Below are 15908 nucleotides of genomic sequence, written 5' to 3'. Positions count from 1 at the left end.
TCCTGAAAGGTGAATAAAATACTTTTGTAAGCAATAATATGAAGTTTATACTGATAAAGAGATAGATAATGTCACACAAAATGTAACTGTATTATAATATTTTCTCCTTAAAGATGATAAGCTGAACCCAGAAGCAGTAATAAAGATAAAGTATAAAAAAGATGACAGAGGAAATGTTGCTTTACCACTAATAATAGAGTTTTCATTTCAACACACTCAGAAAGCATGATACTTTTTGTTCAGTTTTTGTATTGACTTCTGAAATAAGAATGCAAGCAGCAATATAAATATGCCACAGAATTCACAGAACCTCAAAACATAACATTGGGATTTTTCCCTTAAGTGTTCAAATTGAATGGTTCAACATTGTTGTGTTAAAGAAGGGATAAGCATAATGTTCAAGAAACGAGGGATGTTAAGTCCAGTTGTCCGAACATTGTGTTGTTTGGGGTGCATAGCTGAGAATGTGCAGAGTGCCAAGGGAAGTGCTCACAAAGAGGAAAAATGAAGGAAATTTGCATCAGTTGAAATTCCAACTTTAGGGCAGTCTAAGGATCTCCATGTCTGTCTTGTAGGAGCTTCTGTCATTTTTCTCAAAATTAAATTAATTCCAATTTGCTTTCATTTTTTAAAAGCTACATAGCATAAAATCAAATGCTGCCTATCAAGACTTAGAACCTCTGCCCAGCCAATGATAGATTGAATGAGAGAATGACTCTTTTGCTGAACTCAGTAGCCTGAGGGCTGCTTTGTGCTCTGGATAAAGTCTCTGAGACATGGACTTGGCCACTGTACAGAGCCCACATTCTAATAGCTTCAATGTGGACCTTTTGCCGACAGGAGAGGCACGTAGGTCAGCTTGCCCGACTTTGGAGCTGCCCTCCAAAAGATACCAGTGGAAAAGAACAACTGGTGCCCAGATTTCCCCACCTGTCATCCTCAGCGAAATAATATAGCAGAGCTTACAGTGGGCCCAGCCTCCTGGGTGAGAAATGGTGTTGTGTCTACAAATCAGCTCACTCTTGGGCTGACCTGTCTGCCAAAGGGTAAAGTGCTGGTTTCTTGCAAAGTTATTTCAGCAACAGGCTAAAACAAGTGGCATGTGCCAAGAATGGCCTGCTTGCCAGGCAAGGGGGTGGTGCTCCAGTATTCATAACGGCCCCCACACACACACCTGCTCAAGCTGTTTTCAGTACTAATATATGCAGGTATTGCCTCCCATGGTTTCTTTCAATAAGCATTTATGCAACACATTCATTGAGCACCTACTAAGTGTCTGCTTGTGTTCTAGGAGATAAAAGTTATGGGTCAAGGGAAAAAGTAAGTCCTATCCTAATTCCCTCTTCCAACTTACTGCACCCACCAGCAAAAAGTCTTGGCCTGTTGTTTCCCTGGGTTATTCTTTGGACACATTAATAAAACCCCTTAACATCTAATTTGTACCCAACATGCACAGCATCATTTCTAAGATCAAATTAAGCAGATAAAGTATAATAACTCTGGAATGGCATCAGCATAACAGAAAGAATTATTTGATATTTATTATAATGTAAAACAATCATATCAAGTATGATTAAGGTAAAGATGACAGATGATAGAGCCTCTCTCAAAGGAATTGCTAAAAAAAAATATATTTAAGTGTAGAAGCAAGGTTGCCACTAGATAACTCTTCAAACTAGGATTAAAAAAGCAAGAGACTCAAGGTCTAATCAGGGAATGTGAAATGCTAAGTAGACCCTTCCCAGGAACTCAAAGAATTCCAATTGGATCTAGTCAACTAGATGCCTTAGAGAATAAGTCAGATACCTCTTCACAAGGCACTTAATATATAAACTGTAAACAGCATGTTGGATTGTATAAAGCATCCTGTGAGTTCAGTGAATGAGTTTTGATATTATTTTTATCTGGCAGCATAGCATATCAGCAGCAGCCAAAAAAACCACGACTGGGCCGACCCAGAGGCAGTAATACTGACAATGAATGCTGTTGGGCCTCCAGTCTGCCAGCCCCAGGTAGCTCCAAGGATGAGGAGCCACAAGGTCACTGGGGAGGGAGCAGCTCTTGCCCCTGTTGTCTCATGGTGTCTACGCTACAATCATAGGTGAAGGAGCATGTGAGGCAGTGCCTGCCCCAGTTGTGCCACCTTAGAAGAAAGAAAGTGATGATTAAACAGCAGTCCTCCAGTCTGGGATAAGACTCTCTGTTTTCCCAACATGTATTACTAGCCAAATATGGCCAAACTCAACAGCGATGGTGATGAAGGAAGAAAACATATAGAAGAAACAAAAGGAAAGGAGAAATATAGCTCAGGAAAGAAGTAATAAATCACAATCCTGGGGTAAATAAGGGTGCAGAAAAATACTGGGACTAGAAGTAATTTCTGAGGATGATCCAACTCTCAAGTGGACCCAACTGTGTGCATGTGTCTTTGGATTGAATAAATTTACTGTCCGGGAAAGGACTGGTGTCGAAGGATTCAACCTTGAGACTTCCTGAAACTTAAAATTCCGATTTTCAAGAAACCCAAAGGAACCTTTCATTATTCTCTAAACTCCCACTTATCTACAGCTTTCATATTTTTCTCCCCAAACCTATTTCTAGACTATGTTATTAGTATCCCGTCTCACAGTGTTTTACATTCATTTGTCAGAAATACTGGATAACTATTCCACTACATTCTGAAGTTTAAAGAACATTTTATTGTTGCCCGATCTGGTAGAAAGAAGGCTGATCTGAGGAGCCTCAAGCTCTGAGTCCTACCTTCCCATCATTGTCTGTGCAATCTTTAACAAGTCACTTGACTTCTTTGAGACTCAGGTTCCTCATTTACAAAATTAATGGAATGGTCTAGATGTTTCTATAGTTCTATCCATTTCTAATATTCTCCAACTATATCTAAGTTTCTCAGAGTACAGCACCTGCTTTGGGGCTACATAGTCTCCAAATCAATGCTACAGAAAGAGTTCCTTACTCAAGAAGTTAATGATTGTGGAAAAGTCCAAACAAGTTCTAACGTGGTGCCTGAGGCAACACTGAAGGCCAAGCTATAAGAATTTGCCCCTTGATGAGGTCATATGGGTGTCCTGAAATAAAAATAGTGCTTAAAACCAATATGCCAGCTGGTGTTGCTCAGTGGTTGAGCATTGACTCATGAACCAGTAGGTCATGGTTCAATTCCCAGTCAGGGCACATGCCTGAGTTTCGGGCCCCACCCTTAGTAAGGGACGTGCAAGAGACAGCCAATCAACGTTTCTCATCATTGATGTTTCTGTCTCTCTCTCCCTCTCCCTTCCTCTCTCTAAAATCAATAAAAACATATTTTTTCAAAAACCAACATGGTTCATAAATTAATAATATGCTGTTAATAATAAGTAGTTAGTGAAGATATTTCACCAGTTGCTATTTCTCTTAAAGCTGTCTTAAAATGTGTAGTGCTTTTTCCAGTGTCCACCAAATGGGGAGAGAAGAAAGACAAATAGTAGTCAATCATGCTAGAATTAAACTTTTTTCATTTGATGATAATGATGATGATGCTGATATACAGGTTGAGTTCAACACCCTTATACCTTTCTTATGAATGAATCTTATTCCTAAACTGAGCTTGAGACACAGATCCTCATGCCTTAATGGGGCCAGCTGTGATGCTGTTTCAGGATAGAAGAGGAAAATTGGTTAGAAGAGTTGTTTTCTCTGCAGATGTAGAATGAATAAAGTACTGGTGGTCAAGAGCAAGGCACTCTGCTAGGTGTGGAAGCTTTGTGCTAAGGGAGGTACATTCTCAAAGTCCTGGGCTGGAACTTAGGTCTAAAAGAGTTGCCCATTGTATATGGTTCTTGGATCTTGTGCTGGGCTTACGTGGGCTTCTATAGTTTCTATGGAAAGACTCACTCTGAGTTCTTAACAGTTGACACAACTAACAGACTTTTAGAATACAAACCTTGCATACATTGTAAATGACCAGATCTGATTACCCATGTGTCAAAAAGCACAATACAGTTAAAGACTTTTCCTCTAAGTGTTTGGATTATTTTTGTAAACCTAATGAGCCCACTAAAAACTGTGACTGATACGGTGACAAGCTGTCAGAAAATGCTTAGGGGTGGCCTATAGTGCCACAAATCAATAATAGCCCTAAACATGGAGTCCTCCTTCATCCTATCATCAATAAGTAATAAACACAGGGAGGGAAGAAGCCACAGAAGTAACAGAAGAGAAGGAGGAATCTGCCACTGCTCTTTCAATGATTTCAAATACACAGTTTCAGATAGGAAAGGTTCCCTTTATTTCACCCACTTCCTGCTAGGAAGGGAGTTTTCATGTGAGGAATGAGACACATTCTAACCACTCACCTTTGTATAAAACTCTTTGGAAAGAAAACAGGAGAGTTCTGAGTTACCCAACCCAGGGACTCAGTCCTGCCAAAACACATGAATATACTTTCTCCCTGTGGAAAAGAAAAGGTGGCCAGGTATTCTGGGGACCCTGATGGTAATATAATCTGACACTGGTTCTGCTACTGGACTGCTGGTTGTGGTATGGACTTACGAGAAGAGAGGTTGCCAGTGTTAGCTCAGGGTACAGGCTCCCATTTACTGTGGAGCCAAATGAATATGTTGGCTTTTCTTCAAAGTCTCCAGCAAAGTGTTTCCAAAGCTGCATTTGAATATCCTCACTCACAACAATGTTTTGGAATGATGAGTAGTGATCTCACCTAACAGCTGTAGAGCCCTTAGTTAGAAATGGGGCATAAACAGTAGGAGCAATGCAGTCTTTCCATTTCCCATTCAATTTGTCTTTTCTTCCCAATGGTAGGATTTGAATACTGAATTCAATCTTATTGCAATCCAGAACATTTGTGGATGCAGAACTATGTCAAAGGGGTAAGGTTAAAATAATATCACATAAAATATGTTTCTCTATATTGCTAATAACTCAGAACTTCTTAAGCTATTGGTTTTCTGTTTGCACCTTGCTTTGCTAATTCTCCTGCAACAATTTTATTCTTCTGCTTTTAGATTTCAAACCACAGAAAAAATTAAATTCTGAAAAGGAGTAATTTCTCATAATTTGGGGGAAAGTCACAAAAACATATCAAGTCCTAAAACATTATCTTGTGTTTGAAAGAAAAGTTGAACTTTGAATAAGGATTGGATTTCTTTGATTCTTCCCATCTATTTATTGGCAGGTATTTGTGTGCCTACATTTTACTTAGAGTTGAAGATGGGGAATATTTTTTTCACTTGAGGAGTGTACTTTCTTTTCTTAGGAAGAAAAGAAAACAACTAAAGCAAGTAAAGAAGGGAACTTCAGAGTTCAAACCCCTCTTCCTAGGAGGGAGTAGGTGAAATTAAGGAAAGCTTTCTTTCCTGAAATTGTGCTATTTGAAAATTTGTAGTGGCAAATTTTGAACATCAAAAATAATCTTTTATCCTTTCTTTTGTTACTTCTCCCATGACCTGCTCTCTTCCTATTTGTATTCCCTATTGATCATAGAATGGAAAGAGATTCCATGTTTAAGGCTATTGTTGGTTTGTGACACTGCAGAAAGGTCACCCCTGATCACTTTCTGACAGCTTATCAACTTTCTTAAGTGTATTAATCTGTTGCACTCTCATTTTTAAAGGATATTGCAATTGATTGGATCGCAGCTTTAAAAAAAAGTTGGTATTGTGCCAGGCTCCTTGGAAGAGAGAAAACTGTATGAAAAATTCTTAGCTTTTGTAGAAAAACAAAAAGGAAACTATATCTAAATTTCATAGAACCTAGTTTAATGCTCATGTGCAGATTTGATATGAGGATGAAATGGACCCCAATTGGATGAATTCCTGATTTATTATAAGCAATGAGCACTGGGGATATATCATCGACTGAAGTTACCATTTTTTAAATTTTCTGAGTCAGCACTCTTTCTAACAAGAAAGTAGTTGTTCCAGACTGTGAACCCTATCCAGGGGATTACATTCTGACTATTGAAAATGGGTTTAGGTGGTGTGACTCTCAGCAATATATGCTCATCCATCAGACTCTGAGACCCTCTGATGAAGGGGACAGTAAGCATGAACTATACCAAGCAAACTATTGGCAGGCACACACACAAAAAGCTTTACAGATGTGAAGGCAGTTGGCATCAGAAATAATGCCACAGGCACAATCTTCCTTAAAAACTCAAATGTGTGGGCTTGTGAATTTGCAGCATGCAACCTGCACAGCCAAGCCAGCATTCATTTCAGTACCAGCTTCTCCCACCCTGCTGTACACACATGGGGATTTCAGAAGGATTCCCCATTCTTTGTTTTTTCTTGGAATCAAACATAAAAGTTCATGGTTGCTGATCTGATGGGTGAGGAGTGGGTACTACCAGCTGGAATGTTGCCACTGGCAGGGGCAGACAGAAAAATAAGAATGCTCTTAATGTCCTCCCAAAGAAAACCTTTGATGGACAAAAGAGTGGTTGTATTTTTACCCTCTCCCTTCATGCTGCCAGGCGTCTTTAAATAGATCCTCTAGCCTAGGGACTTGTATGGAATAATTCATATTAAAATCCAAGAAGTGGCAGAGGAGGAGAGTTGGTTCTTTCTTCTCTTTCTTTTCTTTCCTTTTCTCTCCCCTCCCCCCCCTTTTCAAGCTAACAGGAAAATACTCATTTTAATTCAGCTATGTTAATTTTTTTCTTTTGGGTCTTTTAATGAACTTTAGCTAATTCAGAAAGACTACCAAAGCCCCTAGGAAAAGAAAAGGAATCGGAAGCTGCATTGTAGATTACTCTTTAATACCTTTTGGTCCCAAGGACATTAGCAGCATCTTTTAAGGATGCTGCACAGAGGGGAGTACATGAGGCTCTTAAATGGGAATGTCTAATTGAAAAGTCCAGTTTTTTCCATTTGCAACTCATAAATCTGTTGTTGTGTTAAGAGGAGGAAAAAAAAAAAAAAGAAAAAGTCTTCCCCCATCTCCCCAGCCCCATGCATTTTTAGTTCAGCTCAACCCAGGATCCTTTTCTCCCTTCTCCCTTTCACCAAGTGGATTTCATAAAGACATTCAGGTCCACGCTAGCCAAATTAAAAGTCCTGTTTTTCCTCTTTCCTTGGGAAGAGAAGAATGTGGGAAGGACAGAGAAAGGGGGAAAGGGCCCAAGGATTCAAGGAGCTTTGTTTCAAGTCACTTGTCTCTCCCTCTGAAATAGAGAATAACCACATTTCTCTTAATGTAGGCCGAAGTGCATCCAGGCGTTGCCATAGCACTCCCACCCCCAGCCTTTTGCCGGAGATGTGCGGGTCACTGTGATGGTATGCTTGTCCCTGCCAGCCCGGGTCACTGAAGCCCTGCTCTCAGCAGCCTAAAGGGCAGCCGAGCCATGTGGCTGTTCCTTTCTGTGAGTGGGTTCAGGCTCAAGGCTCCAACAGCCCCCCGATCCTATCAGCCCAGCAGAGCTGTTGCCAAGAATGACATCCTGGGAATAGTATGGAGATGGAGAGACCTCAAGGAACAGGACTCAGACTGTCAGGAAAACAGGCAAAGGGCAAGCTCACAATGGAAGGAGCTCAGGCAAAGGGAAAAGGGGGCGGGGTGGGAGTGGTGGAGAGCAAAAGAAAAGAAAGCCACATGCCACCCAGGAAGATTCCAGGGAGGGCGGGAGGAGGTGGTGGAGGAAACACTTGCAGGAAACAAGTACCCAGACATGGCACTGCCAGTCTAGCTGGATTCTTTTCTGAATTAGATTATGCGAAAGAAAGAGGGGAAATATATAGCCTGCCAGCTGTTCAAAGGCTTACAACCTTGCTTTTATTGTCTGGGTAAGTTGGTGAGGTGGGGCATCAGAGGAATTCCAAACATACCATCCCAGAGAAATTTTAATATGTTGCCCAGTGTCATACACGAAGAGGAAATAACAGCTGATCACAGCCATGGCAGGCTACAGAAATCTGGGCCCTGGCGCTCACTCACGCTTGCATGGCCCAACTTCCTTCTGCTTTAGCACTTCTCAGTCCTTCCACCTGTCTCCCCATCCCTTCTGCTCCCACTGGCCCAGCCATGGGGCCTGGACAAAGTAGCACTAACTGACTAACATGGGAAGAGGTGAGGATGGGCTGGAAGGCTGCTGGTCAAGAAGCTGAGGGCTAGCTAGGGTGAGTCAGGCACCCCATGGAGTCAGAGGCATTTAATCCAACCACTGGGGTGAGGCAGGGGTTGTGTTATCTACTGATAAGGATCAAGGACCCTGGTGATGCTCTCTTCAGGATTTTTTCCCAGTAACCTATCCCTGTCAGAAAACACGAGACTGGATTATTTGAAAGTAACACTGTGTGTGGTTCTCATGGAGACCTGGGTTTGGAGAACAACTTCTATCAATCTCTTCCCAGGGGCCTCTTGAACTTAGGCTAGACCCAGAGGTCATTGGTTTTGATCCTGGGGGTGGCACAAGTAAGTGGTAGGAGATAGTGACTGAATCTTCCTCTGTACATGTTTCTAATTCAATTATTCATCAAGTGGCCCTGATGTCAGCTTCTGAGTAGGTGACACATAACCATCCCAGATAAACACAGTGTGTGGTCCTTTATAAAGGGTGATCAAGGGAGCAGAAGAAGGTTAAACTGCCCTTTCCCTAGGTTTCTTCTACCTAGGCAAGAAAGATCCAGGTCATGATAGCTATACAGGTGACATGTACCCAGAATCCAGTATAAAGGCCTAACAAGAAACAATCATAAATGGTAAGAAAACCCATTCATAAGTGGTAATAATTTCAACTAAATCTGAATACTAACAGATCTTTTCAATTATTCCTTGTAATAAGGAAGTCATTGTCCAGTTTACCTACTGGCAAAGCCCATTTCAGTTCCAAAATCTAACTGGAAATAACATACAAACTGAGAATGAAAGCATGGGACAATGTCTCATCCACCTTTGCATCCATCAGGACTAGCATAATTCATTAGAAGAATGCTGGAATGAATAATAAACAATAAGAATAATAGTACTTGAGTTGTGAGTTTTTGAAATGGAGTAAAAATTGCCAGCTACCATTGATGGCTATAATTCTGAGAAACTCATCACGTTTTTCAAGGGCCCCGGAAAATAAATTAGTTGGAAATTGTTAAATGTATTGAAAAGTTATTAATTTTCCCCTTGGCAGTGTCATTGGAACTCAATTAAAATGGAAAACTCCACAGACATCTTTCCATCTGTAGGTGTCAACTGCTTGGTACACAGTCATCAAGAAGGCCTTAATCAGTTTTCCCTTTACCTGTACTAAATACATTTTAAAGTATATGACCCAAAACATTGCATTTTGTGTTCAGACACTCTTATGTAATAATCTGAATAATAGTTTAAGAAAACTGTTGTGATTCAGTTAAATGCCTTGTTAACAACAACAGTTTTAAAAAATCACTGTAAAAGTGTATAGCAATAGAATCTATAGCATGATTAAAGGCTTTTTCAAACAGTAAATATCCCAAACTTATAAATTAACTCATTGAAAAGCCAGATTTTCTTTCAATAATGCCTGCTAGGCTAGTTATTAGAGAAAATCAGAAAGGTTCCTATTAAACCATGTCTCTGCTCCACAATGAAAACTGGTCGATAGAAGCCAGACTGGTGAGAAGAAAATGGGCAGATATTTGCATTTGGTATAAACACACAATCAAGAAGCTTTCTGCAGTCCCCTGCTATATTTGGTTGACACCCACAACCAACACTGCATTTTAGGCATCTCTATGTTTTCAAATGCACCTCGTATTTAATATTATGTGTTGGAGCAATTTGACAATGCCAGATTATTGTAATTAAAATACACTAATATTAGGAATGAAAAGAGACATGTTTCACAGCATCCATATTTGTTATTAATGACAGATGCAAAGAATAGAACCTGGGACTCTCATCTTGCCAAATAGCTTCCTTTCCCCACACCTGAATCTCAGTAGAGAGGGGAGTCTGCCTCTTTCATGCAGGTTTATCTGGACTCCTTCATTACAATGAGCCTCATTTAGAGGCATTCTGAGTCATTAACATTCTGTACACAAATTCCCGTCCCCCAAGTAAGAGTTATGCCCAGGCCTACTACAGCCCAATTGTTCACTTTAACAGAAAACTTGTATTCAGGGGGTTGAAATAACCCTTCAAATATTCCTCACGTAAGAGTAGTTCCTATAGGTCCTTGTCCCTGTGCTGGTGGGAGCATCCTTTCCCAGTCACTGCTTAGACAGTGTAGCATTGGTCCTGCTGCAAGAACAAGCGAACTACTAAAAATAACCCTTTGCAGTAAGGCCAAGTCAAACAGCATGCATTTCCTCTGAATTTTTGCCCAATCAAAATCATATAGTAAATCCATCCTCCTTTCTCCGCAGTGCTCCTGACTGCATCTATGGAAGCAAAGTCTTTGCAGTTTTGGAGAAGAGTGCAAAGAAACAGGATTCCTGCAAATTGTGACACAGAAAGCTAGAAATAAATGTTGCCTATTGTTTGAAGTCATTCTAAGCACTCCGGCAGAGCCCTGGCAGGAGATCAGCAGCATACATAAGTAGTAATAAAAGTAAACAGTGCGCTTTTAAGCTCCAAGGCTTGCCTTCGTTAATAGTGCCCCCATTGTAAGAGGGATGAGGGCAGTGGGGAAGATACTGGGGAATCCGGAATCCATGTCTGCAAGTTGCTGCTTCTCAGTCTCCTTTCACAGGGTCAAATATAAAAACCATTACAAAGTTACACCCAACTAAACAGAGTTTGAAAGTTAAATCTCTTTAAGTCAAACCAAAAGAGATTTTCCAGCCTCTCTGTGAGGCTCCCCTGCTCTGTCACAGACTTCAAAGACCCGTTTACTTAAAAAAAAAACACAAAAAACAAAAAAACAAAAAACCACAATGCTAGCATGCTACAGAATAATGCAAATTAAATTAATGCAAATTTAAGTGGTATTTAAAGGTTGTTTCTTTGTCTGAGAGGAGGATGAAATGCTCGGTTTGGAAAGAAGTAATTTACTAGGCAAGCCGTCAGCGCTTGTTTTCCTGCTTACCTTGGGGGAAACGCAGGGCTCCCTTCTTCTCAGACTTTTCTGAGAGCTAGAAAGAGGTCCTGTTACTTCCAAATGCTTTTGTTCTTCTGTCCCTCTGTCACATGGCTTGCCTTTTATATTTGCAACACACAAAAGTTAGGACTGTTGTTTAAGCGACAGAGGGAGAGAGAGAGGGGGAGAGAGAGAGGGAAAGAGAGAGAGAGAATGTCAAATGGAAAAGTGCCATTGCAGTCATATATCAATCAGGCGTACGGCCGCAGCAGCGCACTAGCAAATGGAAATGCCAGGGAAATGTGAGGCGCTCGTTATCAGGGACTCACAGCCGCTGCCCACCGCTCGGCTCTCTTCCACGGAGCATCTTGCGATGGGAACAACATAGAAGAACAAGGGCAAGGAAGTTTCCCCTTTTTTTCTGGGGGGAGGGGGGAGGGAGGCATTATGGAAATATTATGGGTATAAATGAATATTCTAGAATTAATTCATTGGCGAGCATGTGGCTGCCATAAAGATGTGCAGTCCCCAGTAAAGACACATAGTTTCAGAAATACAAAGACAGAGTAGCATTCTGTTTAACAGTTCAGCAGCTGATTAGGATAATGCTGAAATTCTAAGTAAGAGAGAAGGATGGGAATGAGAACTACTTCTCAGGCGATGCTGTTGAAGCAAGTGCGAAACGCTGCCCTGTTTTATCAGATGTGTGTGGGTGGTGAGAGTAGTTCATCCATTAAATGATTTTTAGGTGTATCCATCATTAAATACACAATGGCACTTTAATAAGCGCCTTCATCTGCATCATTTAGACTAAAATTCTAGATCTGATTTAGAAACAAGGAAAAAGTGTAATCCTTGACTCCTTGAGATATGTGAGTGTGAGACTAACAGGTAAGGCCAACCCACCACACTACAATTAGTAGAAAAATGGCAAATGTGTGTGGGCTAAGCACTTGCTAGCTGGATAATAGTTATGAACTGTGGGAATAAAAAGGGAAATATTTCATAATTCTTGCCTTTAAAAGACTTAAAATTAAGACAAAAAACCATCAGCAATTTTTATGGAAAACACAAAGTACCATTAAACCATTTATAAATTTTTATATCAGATGGATCCAGCTCCAGAATAATTTTTTTATTAATGCCAATAAAGAATTAAACTGAGAATATTTTTAAATGGTATTTCACAGGATAGTAAATATATAATAACAAATTTCTCTTGGGAGGCTCATATAATTGTTGATGCTGAAACTTTCATGTTCAGCTGTATCACATTATTTATTATTTATTAATAGATTTATAATCACATTATTACTTTTCTGCAAAATATTTACTCCATATAGTCACTAATGTTTACAGGAGGTATCTTGAAATCTTTAGGTTTATCTCCACCATTTATTTATTTATATTTTTAAAATATGTTTTTGTTGATTTCAGAGAAAGGACAGGAGAGGAAGAGAAGGATCGAGCCTTCAACCCAAGCAAGCATGTGCCCTGACCAGGAATGGGACCTTGACTTCCAGGTTCAAGGAGTAACGCTCAACCACTGAGCAACACAGGCCGGGCTTACTTCCACTCTTTAATAAGAAGCCCCTTTTCTTTTTCTCTACCAGTGAAACACTCTCTACCTGGGACCAGCCAGTCACAAACAGAATCCATCTACAAGGATAATGGATAAATCACAAATGTAAAGCCTTGAAAGAAAACCTGATACTTGGCCCATAATGATACTGGCTAAATGTCTTAAAAGCAGAAGATCAAAAAGCAAATAGAAATTGGGCCTTAGAAATGGAAATAATCTGAAAGGGAAATGACTTGTAGCTGAGTAAGAGCCATGGAAATAGTCATGAACACATTTTCTGGCTCAATATTGTGGGTCAGATTGGGAAGGAGGATAAGCTCTTTGGCCACCAACATTTTCAAATATCAGAGCTTGACATCCATCCACCTTTTCACTTATCCTACTAAATAATTTGTGGCTTTCTCAACATGTGCTCACCAGTCCACTCTGCTATCTTTTGCCTTTGGGTTCTCAGAGTCACTCTATCTGCTCTGAAGTAACATGAAAAGGTGTGGTTCTTCCTGGTTGGGATTTTCCAGCCTTCTACAATCTGAGCTTATGCAAGAGCACCACAGAAAGTGTAAAGATTGCAAACACATTGAATGTTTGGCTACAGAAGACAGGATCTCTCCCACATAGAGCCCTATTGCTTTTTCCAGCCGTTATTCTGTCAGGGGTGGCGAAGAATACCATCTGCTGCCCCTTTCAAGAGGGAAGCTTTGGCTCCACCCATTAGGGTCCAGAGGACCCTTTTCTGAGCCTATCAATAGGTATCTGGCAACAGTAACTCTTTTCATCACATTATCATGCTTTTTAGAAAGGTCACTGTACCATGTATGGTAACTTTCAGTCATCATTAATGTTTCTGAGAAAGAAGGACTCTCTTTAAATTTCTATCTACAAAAAAAAGGATGAAAATACTTCTGCTGTTATTTCATATGCACTCAGGGTGGGAAAATTTTGGAGAAGGAGATATCTATTATCTGGATGAGAAATTCTTTAAGGGACCAGTCCTGAGGATTTTATTTCTGGTACAATTTTCAGGTTGCCTCTCTCTTTTTTGGTGGCTTTACTGGTTTATTTACAGAAGTCACCTAGCACCCAAATATCCATGGAAGGATGGGTAATCCCAAGGCAGGTGGGAGGAAAGATCTGCCTCCTCCCTGCAGAAACTGCAGGGAGCAGATTTTTCCTCTCCCTTTTTCAAGGCATCTGGAGAGATAGGTGTGACCAATCCTGGCTCACCAGATGTGCCATCCAGGAAGAGTGGCCAAGGCATGCAGACATTCAGATGTTATTTGCTATGGTCACACTGCAATAGAAAGCCCAGAGGTTACAGCAGCCAGTGTTGGGGGCAACAGAGCCCAACCCTGTGGCGGTGGGGGATCTGGAAACACAGAATCTATCTATGATAGCATCCTTAACAATCTGATCATTTTTACTGTATCTATGCTTGCCACCATTTTATGAGTCTGGATCTGAAGCTTTCCTGCTGATTCTGAGAACTGCCCCCTATCACCATACCCACCACAATCCTGTCAGTAAATCCCTTTCTGCTTTAATTAGCTAGAGACAGTTTTTGGGCTTGGTAACCAGAAGTTCTGACCTGAACACTGGATTTTCCAAATTTAGGCAAACTAAAATAATTAACATACAAATGGAAATGTAACCTCTACTTCCTCTTAGCTACTTTTCCAAACAAATGGTTTCAAATTCATTGCTTGTTTGTTTTATAGTTTCTGTTATAATATTTTGAAAGTAGAGAATTCCTATGTAAATATATAACTAAAAGCTAATAACATTTGCCATCATGTATACATGGATACAGATACGTGTGTGTGTGTGTGTGTGTGTGTGTGTGTGTGTGTGTAAAATCTCAACATACTAACATTTTCTACTAGGCATAATTTATAATTATCTGTGAGAATACTAATCTTTATCGGCCACACAAATATGATACTATTCATTCAAAAATACCTATAACTAATAATAAAAACTATTTAATATATGTTTATTCTCTGCTGAGCTCTGTGGCAAATATTTTATCTGCATTATCTGTTTTAGAGACAGACACAACACTCCTATAAGATACTATTTGTTATTCTTTATTTTATAAGAAGAGAAACTGAGGCTCTAAGAGGATAGGTGATTTCCCTGTAAGAAAATAGTAAATATGAGCTCTGGATTTCCTGGTTCCAAAAGGCCAGGGCTTAGCCACTATCCTTTGCTTCTGCCATTCAACAAAAATTCACTGAGCAATGCTTTTATAATAATGTCGTTATTTGGAGGAATACAAATAAAAGTAGGACATAGATGCAGTTTTTAAGGTCTTACTGATAGTTTAGGGAAGAGAGAAATATTTGCTTATAAAAACAGCAAGATAGAATGTGATCAGGGTCACAAGCAAAGCAAAAAATACAATACTATCAAAATGATGCAGTTCTGGTCAAGATGGCAGAATAGGTGGACACTGCTCTCACTTCCTCCCATGACCACATCAAAATGACAACTAAACTTTTCAGTTTTTATCCCATATATGAATGAAATTATATGGCTCTTGACTTTTTTTGTCTGGCTTAATTTGCTTACCATGATATATAAAACTGAAAGCAACAAATGAATAAACAAGAAAAACAAACAAACAAAACCTCAGACACAGATAAGAGTGTGGTGGTTACCAGAAGGAAAGGAAGGTGGGAGGAGGTAGAAAAAGGTAAAAGAGGGATAAATGGTGATGGAAGACGTGACTTTGGGTGGTGAATACACAAAACAATACACAGATGATATATCATAGAAATGTACACTTGAAACCTATATAATCTAATTAGCCAATGTTACCCCAATACATTTAATGAAAAAATCTAAATCACTGTGATATGGTAAGTGTTAAATAAACTTTGTTTTTCCTTGGTAAAAAAAAAAAAAAAAATATACAACAATCAACCTGGATAATCATTTGGAGACTAACTGAACAGAATTTTATAACTAAGAATATTCAGAAGCTACATTGAGACTGGTAAGAGGGGCAGAGATGCAAAACGGTCTGGCCCCAAACCCATGTGTGGTGGTTGAGAATCCAAAGGGATATCTTGGCTGAAAAGGTCCCTCCCAAGGAGGGAGGGGTCTCGGTTACACTCCAGTGCCGGGAAAAACAGCCCACATAACTTCTGACTGTGAAAATAAGTGGGAATTCTGTCCATCTGGGTGACACAGAAGGCTACTAGACATCCTCTTAAAGGGGAAGTGCACAAACTCTCTCTCACAGGCACTCACCTTGGGCTCCAAAGGGGGAACTGCAGTTTTGGGGCACCAGACATACAAGAAGAAATTGAGTGGCATGACTTCAGG

The sequence above is a fragment of the Miniopterus schreibersii genome (genome assembly GCF_964146895.1).
Source record: "Miniopterus schreibersii genome assembly, chromosome: X".
In the NCBI taxonomy this organism is placed as follows: domain Eukaryota; kingdom Metazoa; phylum Chordata; class Mammalia; order Chiroptera; family Miniopteridae; genus Miniopterus; species Miniopterus schreibersii.
This window is presented reverse-complemented; position numbering follows the sequence as displayed.